Below are 16,650 nucleotides of genomic sequence, written 5' to 3' on the forward strand. Positions count from 1 at the left end.
AAACGCTGACGAACTCGCCAGGTGCCTGACCTACTTTATCGGCCATTCTGTCTTCATCCACAGCGTTACTGTGCACACACGCTGCATTAAAAAAAAAAGTTAAAAAAAAAAAACCAAAAACGGACCAGAGTTAGAGGCCTCACTTTGCTCCTAATTAAGAAACTCTCCCTCTCTCTCTGGACCAGAAGGTTCCTCGGCTGTGAAACGAGGGCATTAAATTATTTATGACGTTTCATCCGCATCGAAAAAACCCGAGGAACCATTTTCCTGTTGACTTCCCTTCGCAGATTCTAAGGGAAAACACTAGCAAAGCAACGAAGCAAGAATTTGCAGAAGGATTAGGAGGGAGGGAGGGAGGAAGGATGGATGTCTGTGTCCGTCTGTCCTGCAACCAGCCGAGTGCGCGAACACACGCAAAGGGCGTAGCAGGCTCCCAAAGTTGCCGCAAAGATGAACATTTCGAGTCCGGACACATTCGCGTTGTGCCATCATGAAAAGGTGAAAAATCTAAAATACGTTTTCAGAAGCCGCTGAGCATCACAGAGGCGGCGCAGACTCCTCTTAGGTCCTATTTTTCTGTTTTGAGCGAACCCTGAAATAAGCAGGCCAACGGCCAGGGGCTCCGATGGGTTCCGGCACATAGCAGGGGTATTGGCAAACCCCAGAGAATTCTGAACCCCTTCACTGGCCGCGGGGTTCGAACTCTGTGGAGTGACGCTTTCGTCCGCTGCTTTACCCAGACTGAGCAGCGGCTTCAGATTCAGAGATGGCGCCTTCAAGAACACATTTCAAATCCTTTAAATCAGCGGCCCTCACATGGGCCAGATTTTGCCCCCTGGGGATCCTGGCCGATGTCTGAAGACGTTTTTAGTTGGCGGGACTAGAGGAAGAGAAATTTGCTGCCACTAAACACCCACACAGGTCCGCCCGACCCGGCCGAAGATGATGCACCCGAACATCAGCGCTGCCAAGCGCGACCCCACTAACATGTCTGTATCTTTCCAGGACGTAGATTCTATCTACTTTCATCTTGCAAAGCATTTTCACTCTTTTTAAAGTTAAACATGTCTATATAGTTTCAATAAGTAAAATACAGGTCAGGCAAAACACTCCTCGTTTTAATTAAACGCTTTTCGGCACCGCCTCTCCCTAGAGCTCTGTTTCCCAAAGCGACCACCTTCGAATCTCAAGAGCTGCGTGTATTTACGGCCGTGTCCGCTGGTGTTGACGGCCGTGTTTCTCAATAACCTGCTTCCTATCGACTTGAGTTATTACTTCATTACCTCGCGTACCGATGAGGATTCGGGGGTGTTTTAAATGCCCATCGCCAATCCTGTGTTTACCCCTGACGTGTGCCCCACGGCGTAACATTTTGGGGTTAAAAACACATATTCTTTCCACGACGGGACGGGCTCAGCTCAGTTGACTACGGAGACCTTTCCTGAGGCTACTGGCTGCCTGTTTTTACTCCTTAATTTCCTCTGATTCTTTGGGAATCCTTCCGACATCCTCCGCCATTTTTCCATGCTTCACGTGGTCAAAACTCTCAGAGAATGTGTCCGCCGCCCTCCCAACTCTGCTCCCCAGGCCTCCCTTCTGAAGCTTCCAGCCTTTCGGTGTCAGCGTTGGGTGTGCCGAGCCTGGAAACCACAGTGACCTTGGGACAATCCCCTCCGCCTCCTTCAGTGCCTGGGATCCCCACTCTCCCCTTCCTTGGCTTACTCTCTTTTGGGGGGACACACTCTCCAGGAGCTTCCCGAGCTGTGACGTACAGAAAGCGAAATTATACTGATATCCGTATATATACAAACAACCGCATTCCATCCGTAACTAACCAGTGCGGGAAGGACCGCGGAATCCTGAGTGAAAATGATCTCCACGGACTTCTGTGCTCAGTCTGTCGTCCGACCTGCACCGTTGCTAAGAAATCGGACGTTATTTCTGATTCCAGGTCACTTTTATGACTTTTGGTTTTTAATCCAGAAGAGTCCGTAGAGACCGCCTTCGTCCCTAATACTCTGAAATGACACAACAGTGACGTTCATGCGGTAATTTTTTTCAACGTGCTTAAGCTTTATTCACTGATCTAGTCGCCTACTGGGAAATTACTCTCTTCTTCAGATTTTAGATTGGTTTTTTTATTTTCTTGTTTGCCTGGAATATCTATTAGGCAAAAGTCTGGGTAGCCACTTCTCATCTGATATAAAACTTTCCTACCCTCACTGGCCAATGAGGCAGCAGAAGCCACGTGCGGTGACTGAGCAGCCGAGATGCGGCTAAGACACTCAAGGCATTCGCATCTACGTTTTTATTTTATTCCAAATTGATTTAAGTTTAAACAGTCGTGTGGGCCAGGGGCTGGCGTACGAGACGGCACAAATCTAACGATTATGACAAAGGGGAGCCGGAAGGAGACGACAATGACAAAAGTAGTGGCTTCTGTGTCGACTCTGAGGTAACAGTACACACGGGTTCAGGAGAAAAACAGACTTCAACTTCTCTATCTCCACCGCGAGTCCTTTTGGTATCAGGTTCTCCGCTGTGATCCCTTACCGCCTCCCTCCCTGTAGGAACTGGGGGACTTTTTGAGTCGTGTCGCACAAGCAGAAACATCCATTCGCACCCAGGCTTGGGGTTGAGCGCACCTAGTGTAGAAACGGGGCCACTGGGCTCCCTCCCTTCTCCTGAGGCGGCTCACAAAACAGACACCTGAACTATAACACTCACTACACTCACAGCACGGAACAGAAGCAAGCATGAAACGTGACAGAACCGAGGGACAGACCGCGGCCTAGCTCCCGACACCCCGAAGACTGCGTTCGGAGAGCCTCCCCATCGCTGGCTTCTTTCCACATGCTTTGCTAAGAAGCACCCCTTCTGCAGAGGGGGTGCTCCAGCCGGCAGGCCCTAGGAAGGCATGCCGTGGCGTTCTCTGTACATCAGCTTGTTGGTTGCTTCGTTCATTCATTCATTCATTCATTCATTCATTCATAAGTACCACGAACATAATCCATTGTTGTCCAGACACGCTATAAACAAGGACGGAGACAGAAAACAGAACAAAGCCTCTTTGCTGTGCCCGCTGCAGAGCCAGAGAGCCTGTCTGCATCTCTGCGAGCCACGGTCACTAACGCTCCGTGCTCAGAACACGGCGGCACGTAACAGGTGCGCCTTTAAAACAAAGGGCCGCCTCCAAACGGAGACTGTTTTTTTCCCCAACTTCGAAGAAAAACAAACATAGCAGCGCTGTAGGTATAGAGAAATAAACATGCAGGGGAAATCATTCATTTCTTATTTAAGGATCAACGGGAAAACACGTTTTCTTTATGCGTTGTTCAGAGAAGTCGTTCCATATCCATTTGTTCCTGCGAAATGACATTTTATTATGCGTGCAGGTTTTAGTTCCCTGTAAAAGTATGAGCTATTCAAATAAAGAGAGACACTAAATGAGACATTTACATAAACTTGATTTCTCCTTTCATGCGTTATGAGGCTGACTAACAAGTATTTCATGCTCCTAGAACTGGCAAAATCAATCGTCCTGATGTGTGTGGCTGCACGGGTACAGACACACGTATCCCGTACCCACACCCCACGCCGGCAGCGTCACTGGCCGCGTGTGATAAATGAAAATCAATCCCCAACTCACACCACGAAATGCCAAATGAAGTCCACGTACGAAGACCAAGATGTGATTTGTCACATGGAAATCTGGTATGAGATAAGGCAATCGCTTGACCCAGTTAAGCTTATAATGATATATAATCCATGGAAAGCTAATTCCGACGAGAAAAAACAAAGCCACCTAATGGCGGGCACGTATTCCCCAGCCTCGCACCTTTTGAGAGAGGCCAGGCGCCTAGCTCTGAAAACTGCCATCGCCATTAATGGCTCTTTGTCCCTTGTCCATCTCCAGGGAACGGAAACTCACCCTGTGCACGTCACCGTCTTGCAAGCTCCCGAGCCTTGGGGCCAGCGGCATTGGTCTCCTCTGGCTCCAGAACGAGAGGCAGAAAGGGAGACGGAGCTGGCGTCAAAGCATCAGAGCCTTTTCTGATTGGGACACGGCCATATTCTCTGTGACTCTACCTGGGGCACGGTTGGCCTGCTGATTAAGAGCGTGGACGGAAGGGCTGCGAAGGACTCTCCCGCAGGCCTTGTGTGTCCTTGGGCCAGGCAGCCTCCCACCTCCAAGTCCTCGTCTGCATAATGGGGAGAACAGGGTGACCCCTCGCGGTGCTGGGGTGCACACCACTGCTCGGGCAGGGAAATGACAGAGGCCCCTCCCCGGCACACCGCGCACGCCAGGTAAGGTCGGCTGCAACTGCTTTCGACGTTATAGTCCATACGCTATGACATCGGCTTGTCACTAAGCAGCCGTGTGGCCCCAGACGGGAACCCGTGAGCCTCCTATTTCCCTGTCCTGGTAAATCGGGGTGAGGGACACCTACGTCGGCCACACAGCTATTTACGGGCGGAACAGAGTCACACGCCCGTAAAGCCCGTAGCGCAGCCCCCGGACCAGCCCCACTGTGGATCGGAGGGCGTCACTGGTGCACGGCCGAAGCCCCAAGCCGGTCCCCCAAAAGCGTTCCAAAGCTTTCCTGCTCATACATCCAGAAAGAGCCTCTCTCTGTTTAGTGGGAGGCGGTAAAGAACTGGTTTCCATAACTGTGTTTTTATTTCCTGCTTTTCAACAAAAGTCACGAAGCCTCTTCCAGGCTGAGGCCTGGTTTTCAACGGAGTTTACAGGACACCTGTCCAGCGGCCACACTGAGGGAGACGGAACAGAATGACCGCTCCATTCAATGTGCCTTGAAGCCCAAGAACTGATTTTAAAAATGTTTTTTTCCCCCCTAGTAAAATGAAAAAACGATCCGAGAGCTTCAGCTAATTGTTATGCACCTTTCTTTCCTAAATGGATTTTTAAAGAACTTTAATTTCCAGGCTTCAAAGGCTTAGACACCTTCACCTCCCGGTCCGCTCAACAGCTGCGGACACCTCGTCGCACTAAATTTAGAAAGACGCTTTGTCCCGATGTACCGCGACAGGAACCAGCCAGTGAAAACAGGCTGCCGCTCGCACATCAGAATTCAAACGTCACTGCGAACGGACACTGTCCCACACGCCAGAGGACTTCCGTTCACTGAAATACTTAACTCCCCGCCTGGGAACCGCTGGGAAGAAAAAGATTTCACGTGAGCTCCGAAACCACACACGCGATCGGCAAACCGGGCAAACCAGGGCAGACAGCAACCTCGCCCTGCAAAGTGACATGAAGCCGAGAGGTGAGACACCCCCCCAGACTCACCGACTGCAAATTCCATCAGCTGCGAGGTGACTGTGACTGCATTCCGAGCCTCCTAGACGCCCATCCAAAGAAACGAGCTTGCACAACCTCGCTAGCTCCTTGAGTCACAGCAGCCACAAATCCAAGAAGTTCCAACTATGGCAAACACAGGCGCCAGCACTGGATGTGCAACACTCTGGCCTTGGTAGATGCTATCGGACGCTCCACTGGGCTACCCCCTACCCTGAAACGACCCCCAGCGTCAGGCAACCAGACGCCGCCAAAGTCTAGCTACGTCGGTCAAGTTCCTGAGTGTGCAGGCGACGGGGGAGCAGCGTGCAGGTCTCCCCACAGCCTGCTCTGCTGCAAGCACACATTTTTAGAAGAGCTCCGCGTCTCAGCTGGGCTGTGGGTCCCTTGGGGTCGCAGAAACGCGTGACGGTGTGTTGTAAACACAGTTCGGAGCCAATAAATATACCACATCTGCAACAGCACGCTAACGGTTGCCTAGTAACGCGCCGTTCGGGCTCGATCAGACGTGTATCTTTCACCGTCACGTTTGACCCCTGGCTGTCGTAACCGACGCTTCGATAAACCAGGAGAACCGATGTCTCAGGGTCGAAAATGTCTGGGGGCCACGTACGCAAGGCGGCTGCAATTCTATCCGCTAATGTTTAGGGGAAAATGCGTAACGGTGAGACACGTTCATAACAGCACATGCCTCTGAAGTTATTTGTGTTTCTACTTATCACAGCAGGGTCTGTAGGTAACTGCAGAACATTAGAACACACGAGATAATTGACTCAAATCTAGAGGTGACTCCAGGTGCGTGCATAGGAACAAATTTCCAGGCTTCCTGAGAAAGGATGAAAAGTGTAGCATTAAAACACTTTCACAAATTTGAGACTTTCAGAAAAACTCAGTGAGTAGACACGATTGACCTCAGTCTGCCAACAGAGTCCTATGTGTTTTGGCTGGAGGCCACCCTGGTTGACCCCGGCTGTCTCAAGGGAATGACTGATAGTGTTGTCTTTCTCTCTCAGAAGTGGCCCATTTTGGACAATCCATCAGAGATGAGCCAACACCCAAGATGGCCCAGAATGACGGCACGGAAACTTCAAGGTCCCAGATGTCGCTTTCTGTGTAAAGAGTGGGGCGCTATGAAACTGGGGTTTGCAACATGGCAGACTCGGCAGAAACAGCCCTTGGTCAGAACCGCGTGAATCGTCACGGCAAGCGCCCTCCGTCTGCCGTCCTGACATAATCAACGCCTTCGACAAAGTCAGCGCAGGGACCTCGGCTCGTCCTTCCCGCTCCTCGGCGACGTCTGGCTTCGCCGTTCCTGCAAGGCCCTCCTTTTCACTGGCTTCTCGGACTCCCAGAGAATGTTCCGGAGCGTTCTAGCCGGACCGCAGACGCCACGAAGGCAGGAACGGCCTGTTTTCAGCTCCTCCGTGCCTGGCGTGTAGCAGCCGCTCAGGAAACAAGCGTGGACTCTCTCTCTTCCTGCGTCCTCACTGCCCCTCAGATTCCTTTTCTGGCTGTTCATCCTCCCTCCCATCCACGAAGCGTTTCCCCAACATTCTGCCTTCGAATCTCTTTCCTCCAGCTTCGTTCCCTTGTGATGTCACCTAACGAGCCACTGCTCTTCACACGTAACTCTAAAAGCTCTATCTCAAGGTGACGACGCTTCCTCTGCCTGCTTCACGTCTCCACTGGGCTCCCGTCTGGCACCCCGAGGCCACTATTTCCCATGCGAGGGGCACTGTCCTCCCACTCAGCCTCACTCCATATTTCCTTTGACCCCTCTGACCCCTCCCAACACGCCACCCATCAGATGACACGTCCCGTCATTTGGACCCCACGGCGTCCCTAACGTGGCATCTCTCCACGCCCATCACTTCCAGATGACCGCACCTCCTTGCCGTCTGCCTGACCCCTCTCTCTGCAAATCCACAAGACCACATGACTCTGCCCAAAGCAGAGACGTCTGATCCGAGCTCATCACTCGAACTGCTCCGCGAGCTCGTGACACCGCCTGCAGAAGCCGCCGCGTCCTCCAGAGCCAGACAAGCCAGGGATGGAGCTGACTCCGTTTCAAGAATAAATTAATCACACCGCCAGGTGTCACGGTGGTCGGCGGGATGGTGCCCCCTCCCTCCTGCTCTGGCCACACCCCGATCCCCAGCACCTGTGAATGTGTCACGTTACACAGCATGGGGGAATTCGGGTGGCAGGTAGAATTCAGGATGCTAATCTGAACACCCCGCACCAAAAAAGAGAGTTATCCTGCATTTTACACGTAGGCCGAACGGATAATCAGGGGAGTCTTTTAAATGGGGAAGAGGGACATGCGACAGCCAGTGTTACAGTGATGCCATGTGATCAGGACTGGACCACGGCTGGCTCCGAAGATGGAGGAAGGGGCCAGGCGACGGAGGGTGCCTCTAGAAGCTGGGAAAGACAATTCAGAAACAATACGAAACACCAGGAAAGCAAAGCAAAACAAAGCCACCGAACGTTTCTCTCCCTGAGCTTCCAGAACGTAAGAGAGCCCTATAGACGCCTCGGTGTCAGCGCCGTGAGACCCATCTTGGGCTTGTGGCGTCCAGAACCGTAAGATAATAACCAGTGTCGTGTGAAGCCAGTGACGTGGTCGTCCGTGAGAGGAGCGATGGAATAGTCAGCCAAGCTTCCCGCCCAAGGTGGTGGCATAGGGGACACGCTAGGCTCCCCTCCTCCCAGGGCACATGGGACGACGTACACCTCCGGAGCCATCCCCCAAAGAGCTGGGGGGCGTCAACGGCTTCTGCACAGCCAACGAGAGAGAGCACACAGAAGTGGCTTTGGGCGGACCCCGCTCCGCCCTGCGGCCCAGAGGGATCCCCAAGGGCCGGGGGCACTAAACGCACGGGTTGAAAGGACGCCTAGGCTGCACAGAAAAAATCCACTTAGATCCCAGGGGCACTGCCAGTGGGACGGCTGCGGGGACTCTGTCCTGGCAGGTAACGTGGCCACCAGACGGTACCCGTGGTGGCCCTCCCCCGCCTCACGGCAGGCAGGAACTCCACGCAGCTGCTCTCGCTGCAGGCCACGGCCGCCCCGCTCTGCCTGTCCCGGGACGTCTGGAGGCCCTTGCCGGCTCCAGCCACAGCTGCCCGTGGCTCCTGCAGCTCCTGCTCCCGCTCCCCGGCCCGGGACGTTCCTCGGCTTCCCGGCGCCCCAGTGTGGCTGGTCTGGGGGCTTCGTGCAGACCGTGCCTGCTCCAGCTGCCCTGGGACGTCCCCCCGCCCGGGCCCACGGCAGCTCCAGCCTCGGTGCGGTTCGCCCCTCATGCTCTCTGCGCCCCACACACTCCAGGGAGCCAGCCAAAGACGACGAGCACACAGTCTACAAGGGGGAATCTCCCATGTCCAGTCACTGCTTCAAGACCAGAGAGAGTGCTGTTCTGCCCAGTTCACAGAAACAAACACAGAAAGAGAGAGACAGCCCGAAGGAGGCGCAGACAGAGATTCCAAATGAAGGACCAGGACAAAACCCCAGAAAAAGCACTAAATGAAACAGAGACACGTAACCTGTCAAGGGAGAGTTCAAAACACGGCTTACAGGATGCTGAGCGAGCTCAGTGAGGACTTCGGCCAGGAGATGGGAAGACATAAAAACAGACACAGAAGCCAAGACAAAGACCAGGCAGCAGCGAAGCCTCCGGCAACTGCACTCAACACCTTAGAGGGAATCGGCGGCAGATCAGGTGCACGAGGCCGAACGCACAACTGGAAGACGAAGCAGCAGAAAACACCCAATCAGAACAGCAAAAAGGAAAAAGAATCCAAAACACCGAGGGCAGGTTAAGGGGCCTGAGGGACAACATCAAGCGTGACAACACGCACATCGCACGGGTCCCAGAAGGAGGACAGAGACGGTAAGAAATCGAAACCTACTGGAAGAAAGAATGATGGAAAACTTCCTCGACCTGGGGAAGGAAACAGACGTGCCAGCCCAGGAACCTCAAGAAAGTCCCAAACGTGAACCCAAACAGGCCCACAGCAAGACACGTCCTCGTTAGAATAACAAAGCTAAATCGACGAGGATTGATTTTAACTTCAAAGTGGAAAACCAACAGAAACAAAGAAACTTCACTATACATCAAGTGGGTAACAACCGGATTATAGAAAAACGGAAAAGAAAGAACCCAACTAGCTTGAGCTCTTGTGCTTTCTCACGCTCCTCGGTCTGAAGACAAAACGATCAAAACCAAACGCGAACTCGACTTCACAGATTCGGCAGTTTATTGTTAATAGCGGAACGGGTGTGGTAATTGTGAAATAGTTTATGTGCACGACACACGTGAGCAGAGGGGTGACTGTAACGCTCTTGCTGGGAGCCAGGCGTCTCACGGTGACGGACGGAAGCCACAAATCCGAAGCGGGGACAGGCTAGGATGAGACGATGTGGCTCTTCTCCCCAGTCTGCCCACAGGCAGGACATGAGCGATGACACCTCGGTGGCCATGAGCACAGCTGGCTCCCAGATCTCGGGTTCCGAGAGAACCAGGGGTTCCTAGCAAAACAGTGGAGTCCGGAACTGGGGCCGGAGAGTCACCCCAGACCACGTGCCGGACGTAAGAACGCGCTCCAAGGACAGGTGCACAAGCCAGCCGGAAGGAGTCCCCGCTGGCCAAATCTGGGACATTCTGAGCATCCAAAGAAGTAACGACAGGAACAGACTACGACCCACCAAATAAAATCAGAATCCGTGGATCCATATTTACGGAAGTAAATAAATAAATAAGGAAAGATTTTACAGTAAAATGTCAATAAACCCAGACAGAACACTAAGAGTTTACCAATCACTATCTGGCAATCACAGTGACTTGATTCAGACCAAGAGCTACCAACATACCACACGAAACACACGACATTCACCTACCTTTAGATCCCTTCCCCGCAAGTTGGTTATTAATTACAAAGGGGTAAAGAGTGACTTTACAGGACAGGAACTTGGAGGACACGCCGCGCATTTGGTGATCACAGTTATCATCGCCATACAAGGATACATCACAATCACCTGCCACACGACAGGACCAGTAACGACGTAGCGTCACCTGTGCGTAACCTGAATCTAACGATGCGTCGCATGAACCCGAGCCCTGGGTCACGTTGCAAAATAACTGGTCCCCTCTCTTCAAAGTTGAGAAGCGGAAGGACAGACCCATTAAGACTGATCCAGGCGAAGGCAGGCTGGGGAGACATGACAACTGAGATGCCGCAGGTGACGTTGGATTGCATCCTGCGCCCGAAAAGTTCCTACTACCGACGACAAGCAGGACCATGCATGAAATCTGAATGAAGTCTGTGGGTTGGATAAGGGCAACGTATAAGTGTTATGTTTCCGGACTGGGACACGCTCGCACTGTGGTCACTAAGAGGATGCCCTTGATTCTAAGAAACACATGCTGACGTGGTTAGAGGTTAAGAGAAAACATACTAACACCCACTTCCGGCCACTGTGTGCCCACTGTCCTCTGCTCACACCACCTTCTGGCGCTGGCAGCCAGAGTAGAAACGGAGGCCGATGTTCACAGTGGCTTTACTCGTGACAGCCAAGAAGTGGGAACAACCCGCACGTCCATCCATCGGTGGAGGGATGAGCGCATTCTGACAACGGAATGTCACTCGACCACGAAGAACGAAGTGGTCACGCATCCTGCAACGTGAGTCTGAAAGCGTCACACTCAACGGAAGACATCGGACACGAAAGACACGCTGTCTGGCTCTGTTCGTCTGGAATGTTCCGAGGGGCGAGTCCACACGCACAGAACACGTGAGCGTTGGCCAGGGGCTTTGGGGGGTGGAGATAACTGCTGGGGGCACAGGGTTTCTATCCGGGGTGATACATGTTCTCAAGCTGTATCGTAGCGATGTCTGCACAACTCTAAATATACTGAGAAATCACTGAATTGTACATTTACGGCGCAGGAATTTTGTGGTACGTAAATAATGCCTCAATATCGGTATTTTTTAATTTTTAAAAAAGCTCTCTGAGATCTTTGAAGCAAAGATTAGCCAGGTACCTGTGCATAAATATTGAAATACACAGTTATGTTATTACTGTACAATCAAGAAGCTACGGACAACTTCCAACTTTTTAAAAACAAGAAAACTCTTCATTTACTCTAAGACATGAGATTTTAAATACGTTCCTGTAATATCAAAAACGTCATCGTATAATTTAAGTTGGTTAGAGGCATATAGATGGCTCTCTAATTCAAATGACACCTGAACAACAGATTTTACCAAATCAAGTCATATTTGCACGTAAGAGTTTCAGCGTGTTTGTGATAAAAACTGAAACACGTAAAGCGTTTCCTAGAGTCACAACAGAAGCTGGAAGATGAAGCTCACTGGAACATCTCCTGATTAGGACTCAACAATATCCACACCTGCGGCCCTAGGTTAAGTGGATTTTAAATTCAACGTACGTGGATTAACGCATCCAAATTTCTGTCTTCGCACGTGACAAAAGCTTCAAGGACGACCGTGAAATACATTTTTGAAACGGCCCAGTTGCTGATGAACCCGCCACAGAGCTTTTTCTCCACACAGTGCTAGAAAGGGTACGCACGTGATGCACACACTTGAATTTCAGCTCATTTCTGGGAATATACTCTTGAGCCGTCTTTCTAGAAGTCAGAATTTTGCAGGGGTAGGATTCACTCAGATTCTTCAGAAGCACCTGGACAAATGTGGTCAGTGTCGGCAGCACGTGTCACGCCGGAAGACTCGGGGCCAGTGAAAACAAGGAACAGCTGAACACGGCTCTCTGCTGGGCTGTATTTGTCACTGCAGAGGCTGGAGGCCACGGCACGAGCCAGCGACCGTGCTGGACCCTGATCTTCGGCCACGTGGTGGCTGAACCCTTTGTTCCAATCTATAAAACTCTGGGCTGTCACTCCTAGGCTAGTTTACCTGCTGTATTAGTCTCCTATTGCTCCTGTACCAACCACCACAAACTTAGCTGCTTTAAGCAACACAGCCTTATTCTGGCAGAGTCCTGGAGGTCAGATGTCTAGGTCACAGGGCTTCACTCCTTCTGGGGGCTCCAGGGGACAATCGTTTCCTCGCCGTGTCCAGCTCCCTGGCCCGCAACCCACATCACCCCGACCTCTCTGGTGGCCACCCCTTCTTTCTTACCCCAACCCTCCGTCCTTCCACTTAGAAACACCTTGTGGGGACTCTGGACCCAACGGGGTCACCTCCCCATCGCGAGATCTCGGAGTCGCACCCACAGAGTCCCTTTCGCCGTGGTCGGTAACCCAGGCGTGGGTTCGAGGCCAGGACTGGGCCATCTTCCGAGGGCCATCACTCCGCCTCCCACAAGCATCAAGGACCAATGCGAGCGACGTGAAGCTTCTGGAGAGTATGAAAATACCTCATCGACTCTTGAGCACAGGAATGAAAGAGGTTTTAATGTCACTGTCACCAACGGCATCAACATAGGCAGCAGTGACAGGAAATTACAATCCCCTGGGCAAATGTTGGGTATTCATTTAAAAAGTGGGTGCCAGGGCACAGTCCCGGTATTGATGACGTAGTATTGTGTGTATTATTCCATTGCTGTGTGTGTAAATGTGTGTGTGCGTCACGCGTTTATACACGGCTAAATTACTTAACATTTAAAAAAAACTCACAAAGGGAGGCTCTACGACATTTTCCAGTCCAGAGCTTCTCCACCCCCGCACTGGGGCCACTTGAGGTCGGGTCACTCACGGTGGCGGGGGCTGTCACGCTCAACACGTCAGGCAGCATATGGGGTTCTCCGCCCACGGGACGCCGGGAACATCCCGCCCACTCTCCAGCTGGAACAAGCAAAAATGTCTGCAGACGCCGCCAGATGTTCCCCACACACACGACTGCCCCCGGAGGTGAAGGTGAGCCTCCGCCCTGAGCTCCCAGCGTCCCCAGACGGGCTTTGGCGGAGGCGGTTTCAGGCGCACGCAGCCCCCGAAAACAGGACGATCGACCCCCCCAGATCACGACGAGCCGCGGTCCAGAACCACCTTCTTGGGCGTCTTGAACTGCCTTCTTAGTGCATCACACGTTTCAGTACATTCTGCTCAAATAACAACGTGCAAGCCTCTGAAGAATTCTGCAGGAGTCCTTTTTCCCCACAAAAAAAAAAAAGTATTTTCCAGATGATTTTGGAGTCTTACAAAAACACGAAACCGCTTTCTCTCCGTAGCTCCACGCCGAGGCCTGCCATCACGTCGGGGACAGGTCGAGGGAGCCGGTCCCCCGTTAACCCAGATCTCGTCTCCTCCTCGTCGGACCGCGATGTTTGTAGGTTGCTTTAAACGACCGTTTATTTCCCCTGGGCCTGGGGACAGAGAATCAAACGCACTCCTGGCAACCGAGAGAGACAGAACATCAAAGCTCTTCGCGCCTCCTTTTAACTGCGAGTCCAGTGAGGACGGGTCCCCTTCCATCCGACATTTTCTCTCCCCGATCACCATCCCGGCCCAGAACCTGGGGCAGGGCGGGAGAGAGCTGTTTCTAGAATCCCAGACAGGTGGCCGAGATCAGAAGTGAGGGGCCCCTAGGCGTTTCTCAGACGGAACCCTCTGGCCAGGCACCAGGGGAGGGAACATGCCATGTCTACCCGTCGTCTCTGAGCACTTTGTCTACTCTTTCCCAGACACCCTTCTCCAGGCTGACGGCTGAATGAAACGAATCTTTCACGCTGCTTCGAGGATCTGAGCACAGCGGAGTCGGCTCAGGACTTCTTCAGTACGAAGTTCCAAACGAATTAATGGCTGCACATCACTGAGTCCGGACGGCGAGGCGTCCAAGTCAAACTGGACGCCCGACGCACAGGGTCCCAAGCTCTGAAGCTCCGGCGGGTGAAGGCACCGCAGACCATGCCACGGTGAGCACGGTGGATGGAAGTCCGGTCTGCAATGAAGCCTGCTGGGTCCCCTCGGGGGAGCGAACACGTCCCCATCTTTTTGGGTCATGAAACATAAGAACTTGAGTGGCTCTTATAACAGCCCGGGATGCAAGCCACCCTCCGACATCTGACCTGAAGGTCCAAGACCACAGAGCTGGGGCTGGCTGCCCCCCAGAAAGGGCTGAGTGGGAAATCCTTCAGGTCTGCTGAGCCGAAGGGCAAAATTGAGAATGTGACGTAGAGACGAGGTAACAGGACAGACAACGCACCTGCAGTGATGCAGTCAACATTTTACGAGCGCCCGAACGTGAACTTCCTGTCACGTGCACACGTCATGAAATACTCCTCTCCTGACATGTTCCCCCAACCATTTACAATGCCAAAAGCATTCTCGGCTATACGAAGACAGGCAGCGGGCAGGGTCTGGCAGGGGGCTGCAGCATGAGACCCCAGGAGCAGCGCGGGCAGCCGCCACCTCCTGGTGGCCAAACCTGCTGGCCCAGCTCCGGGCCTGGGTGGAAGACGACATGCCAGGCCAGCAGCAACAGACGGGACCCCGGGCTTGGACAGCAGGGAGGAGGAGGGGCAGAGGCGGAGGGCTTTCTGGGCCCCAAAGGCTCTCTGTGCTGTGTGTGCTAAGGAACTTATGTCTGGGACAACTGACACCTCTGAACACAAGAAGGAGTGGCGTTTTTTATATAAATGACGCTGCTTACCCCTTAAACGGTGCCTTTTTCATGCCTTAGTTTGCACACGTATACATCAAAATTAGCGTTACTGGTTAGGGATAATGGGTGTGTCACACATCAACACGAATGCCCAGGGATCACTAAGGGTCCCAGTTGCATCTCTTTGTACAGTATCCTTGGAGGAACTCTTATAATCCCGAAAGCACGAAAAATCCTGCAAATTGAGCTTAATGGATCCTGAAACATTTAATACTAAAACAGGACGCATCCATGAGTCAGCAGATGTTGGACAGATTACAGTGTATCGGCCATTGTCATAATTTCTGATCGGTTCTCATAAAATTTTACAAAGGCCCCACGTTTCAATTCTGCAAACATTCTAAGACCCTCATGACTAAAGCGCCCTAGAGGGTCTTGATCGATTTTCCTAAGTTTCACGCTTCACATTCATGACTGGTCACAAAACCTAGTCAAGGAGGTGACGTTTTGTTTGTGTAAATTTAAAAATCATCAATAGATCTTTAAGGGGGGCGGCTTTAGAAAACATTGAAAGATGCAAAAAAAAAAAACATAGAAAACAAACAGAAAGGAATGAAAATGGACTGAAGAGGTCAGTGGAAACGGTGTGGGAGGAATGAGCACGGAAGAGGGGTTTTTGGTGCACCGTGTAAATGTGTTTTATCTTTTAAACAATATCCTCACTCTCCAAAGATTCAGGGGCAAAAAGGGAAAGAGAAAAAAGAAACAAAACAATTAACGCGCGACACAGAGAAAGCGAATTTCGCGAAATGCTGACAGCTGATGAACAGAAGAATCCTTAGCTGTCTCTTCTAAGTTTCCCACGGGTTGGAAATTTTTCCGACTACGGATCGGAGGAGGTGGTTCAGGGACCTCGGCCGTAACCAACTCCCTGCGCTGTCAGACGCCAGCTCCCCCTGGCGACTGTGTGTCTTCCACAGAATACCCACTCAAGCCCGTCCTGATATCAAAACAAAAGTTCACATTAGTCTTGTTTAAAAAAAACAAAACAAAGCAAAAAAAAAACTGCTGACTTTGCATTTGTGCCAAGCTTCGTATTTATAGCTAAGTGCACACTTTCCCGAGTCCGTAGATTCTCCTCGCCGTCGGCTGGGCGTGCGTGACCATCGCCCGTTCCTCTGCGGTCTCGGGCAGGCCTGGCACAAAGCAGACGACCTCCACTATGTCCGACTGGGCCGGAACCACCGTGGCACCATGCAGCCCTAGGTTCTCCAGCTGGGACACCGCCTGGAAAGTTCCACAGACCCTGGGAGAGAAGCGAACTTCCCGTGCTCGTGACTGAGCCAACAGCAGCGCTCAGCACGTGGTCGGGAGAGCTGACGGATTCCCGACGGCATTGACACGCGCAGGCCCTGGACGGCTCGGCAGTGGGTGGCAGGGCTGCTTCGAGGGCCACGGTGAAAGCTGCGACTTCCACTTCTTGCCGAGTTGAAAGTGTGCAGGGTGGAGGGAGCTGCGGGGCCGGGGGCTGCGAAGCTCAGCGGACTTGTCCAGACGTGACTCAGACCGGAGCGAAGTCTGCACGGAACTTTATCAGCCGGTCTCGGTCAAGGTCAGCGACCTGGCTCCTCAGGCAAACCCCCGACCCTCTGGTCTCCTGAAGGGGACGCGTAGTGATGTTCTCAGGTGAAGCGCTTCCTCAGCTGAGGCCTCTGTAACACCTGGAGGCCACGCAGGACCCAGCAC

At 52.4% G+C, this 16,650-nt stretch overlaps 1 protein-coding gene across 2 annotated transcripts in view; it reads right to left on the bottom strand.

Annotated features, from left to right (window-relative positions):
• Positions 1–16,650, bottom strand: part of LOC120594220 (F-box-like/WD repeat-containing protein TBL1X) — a 182,123-nt gene that overhangs the window by 97,486 nt on the left and 67,987 nt on the right. The window lies entirely within an intron of this gene.

This window comes from Pteropus medius, unplaced genomic scaffold, assembly GCF_902729225.1.
Source record: "Pteropus medius unplaced genomic scaffold, Ma_sr-lr_union100, whole genome shotgun sequence".
NCBI classification, from domain to species: domain Eukaryota; kingdom Metazoa; phylum Chordata; class Mammalia; order Chiroptera; family Pteropodidae; genus Pteropus; species Pteropus medius.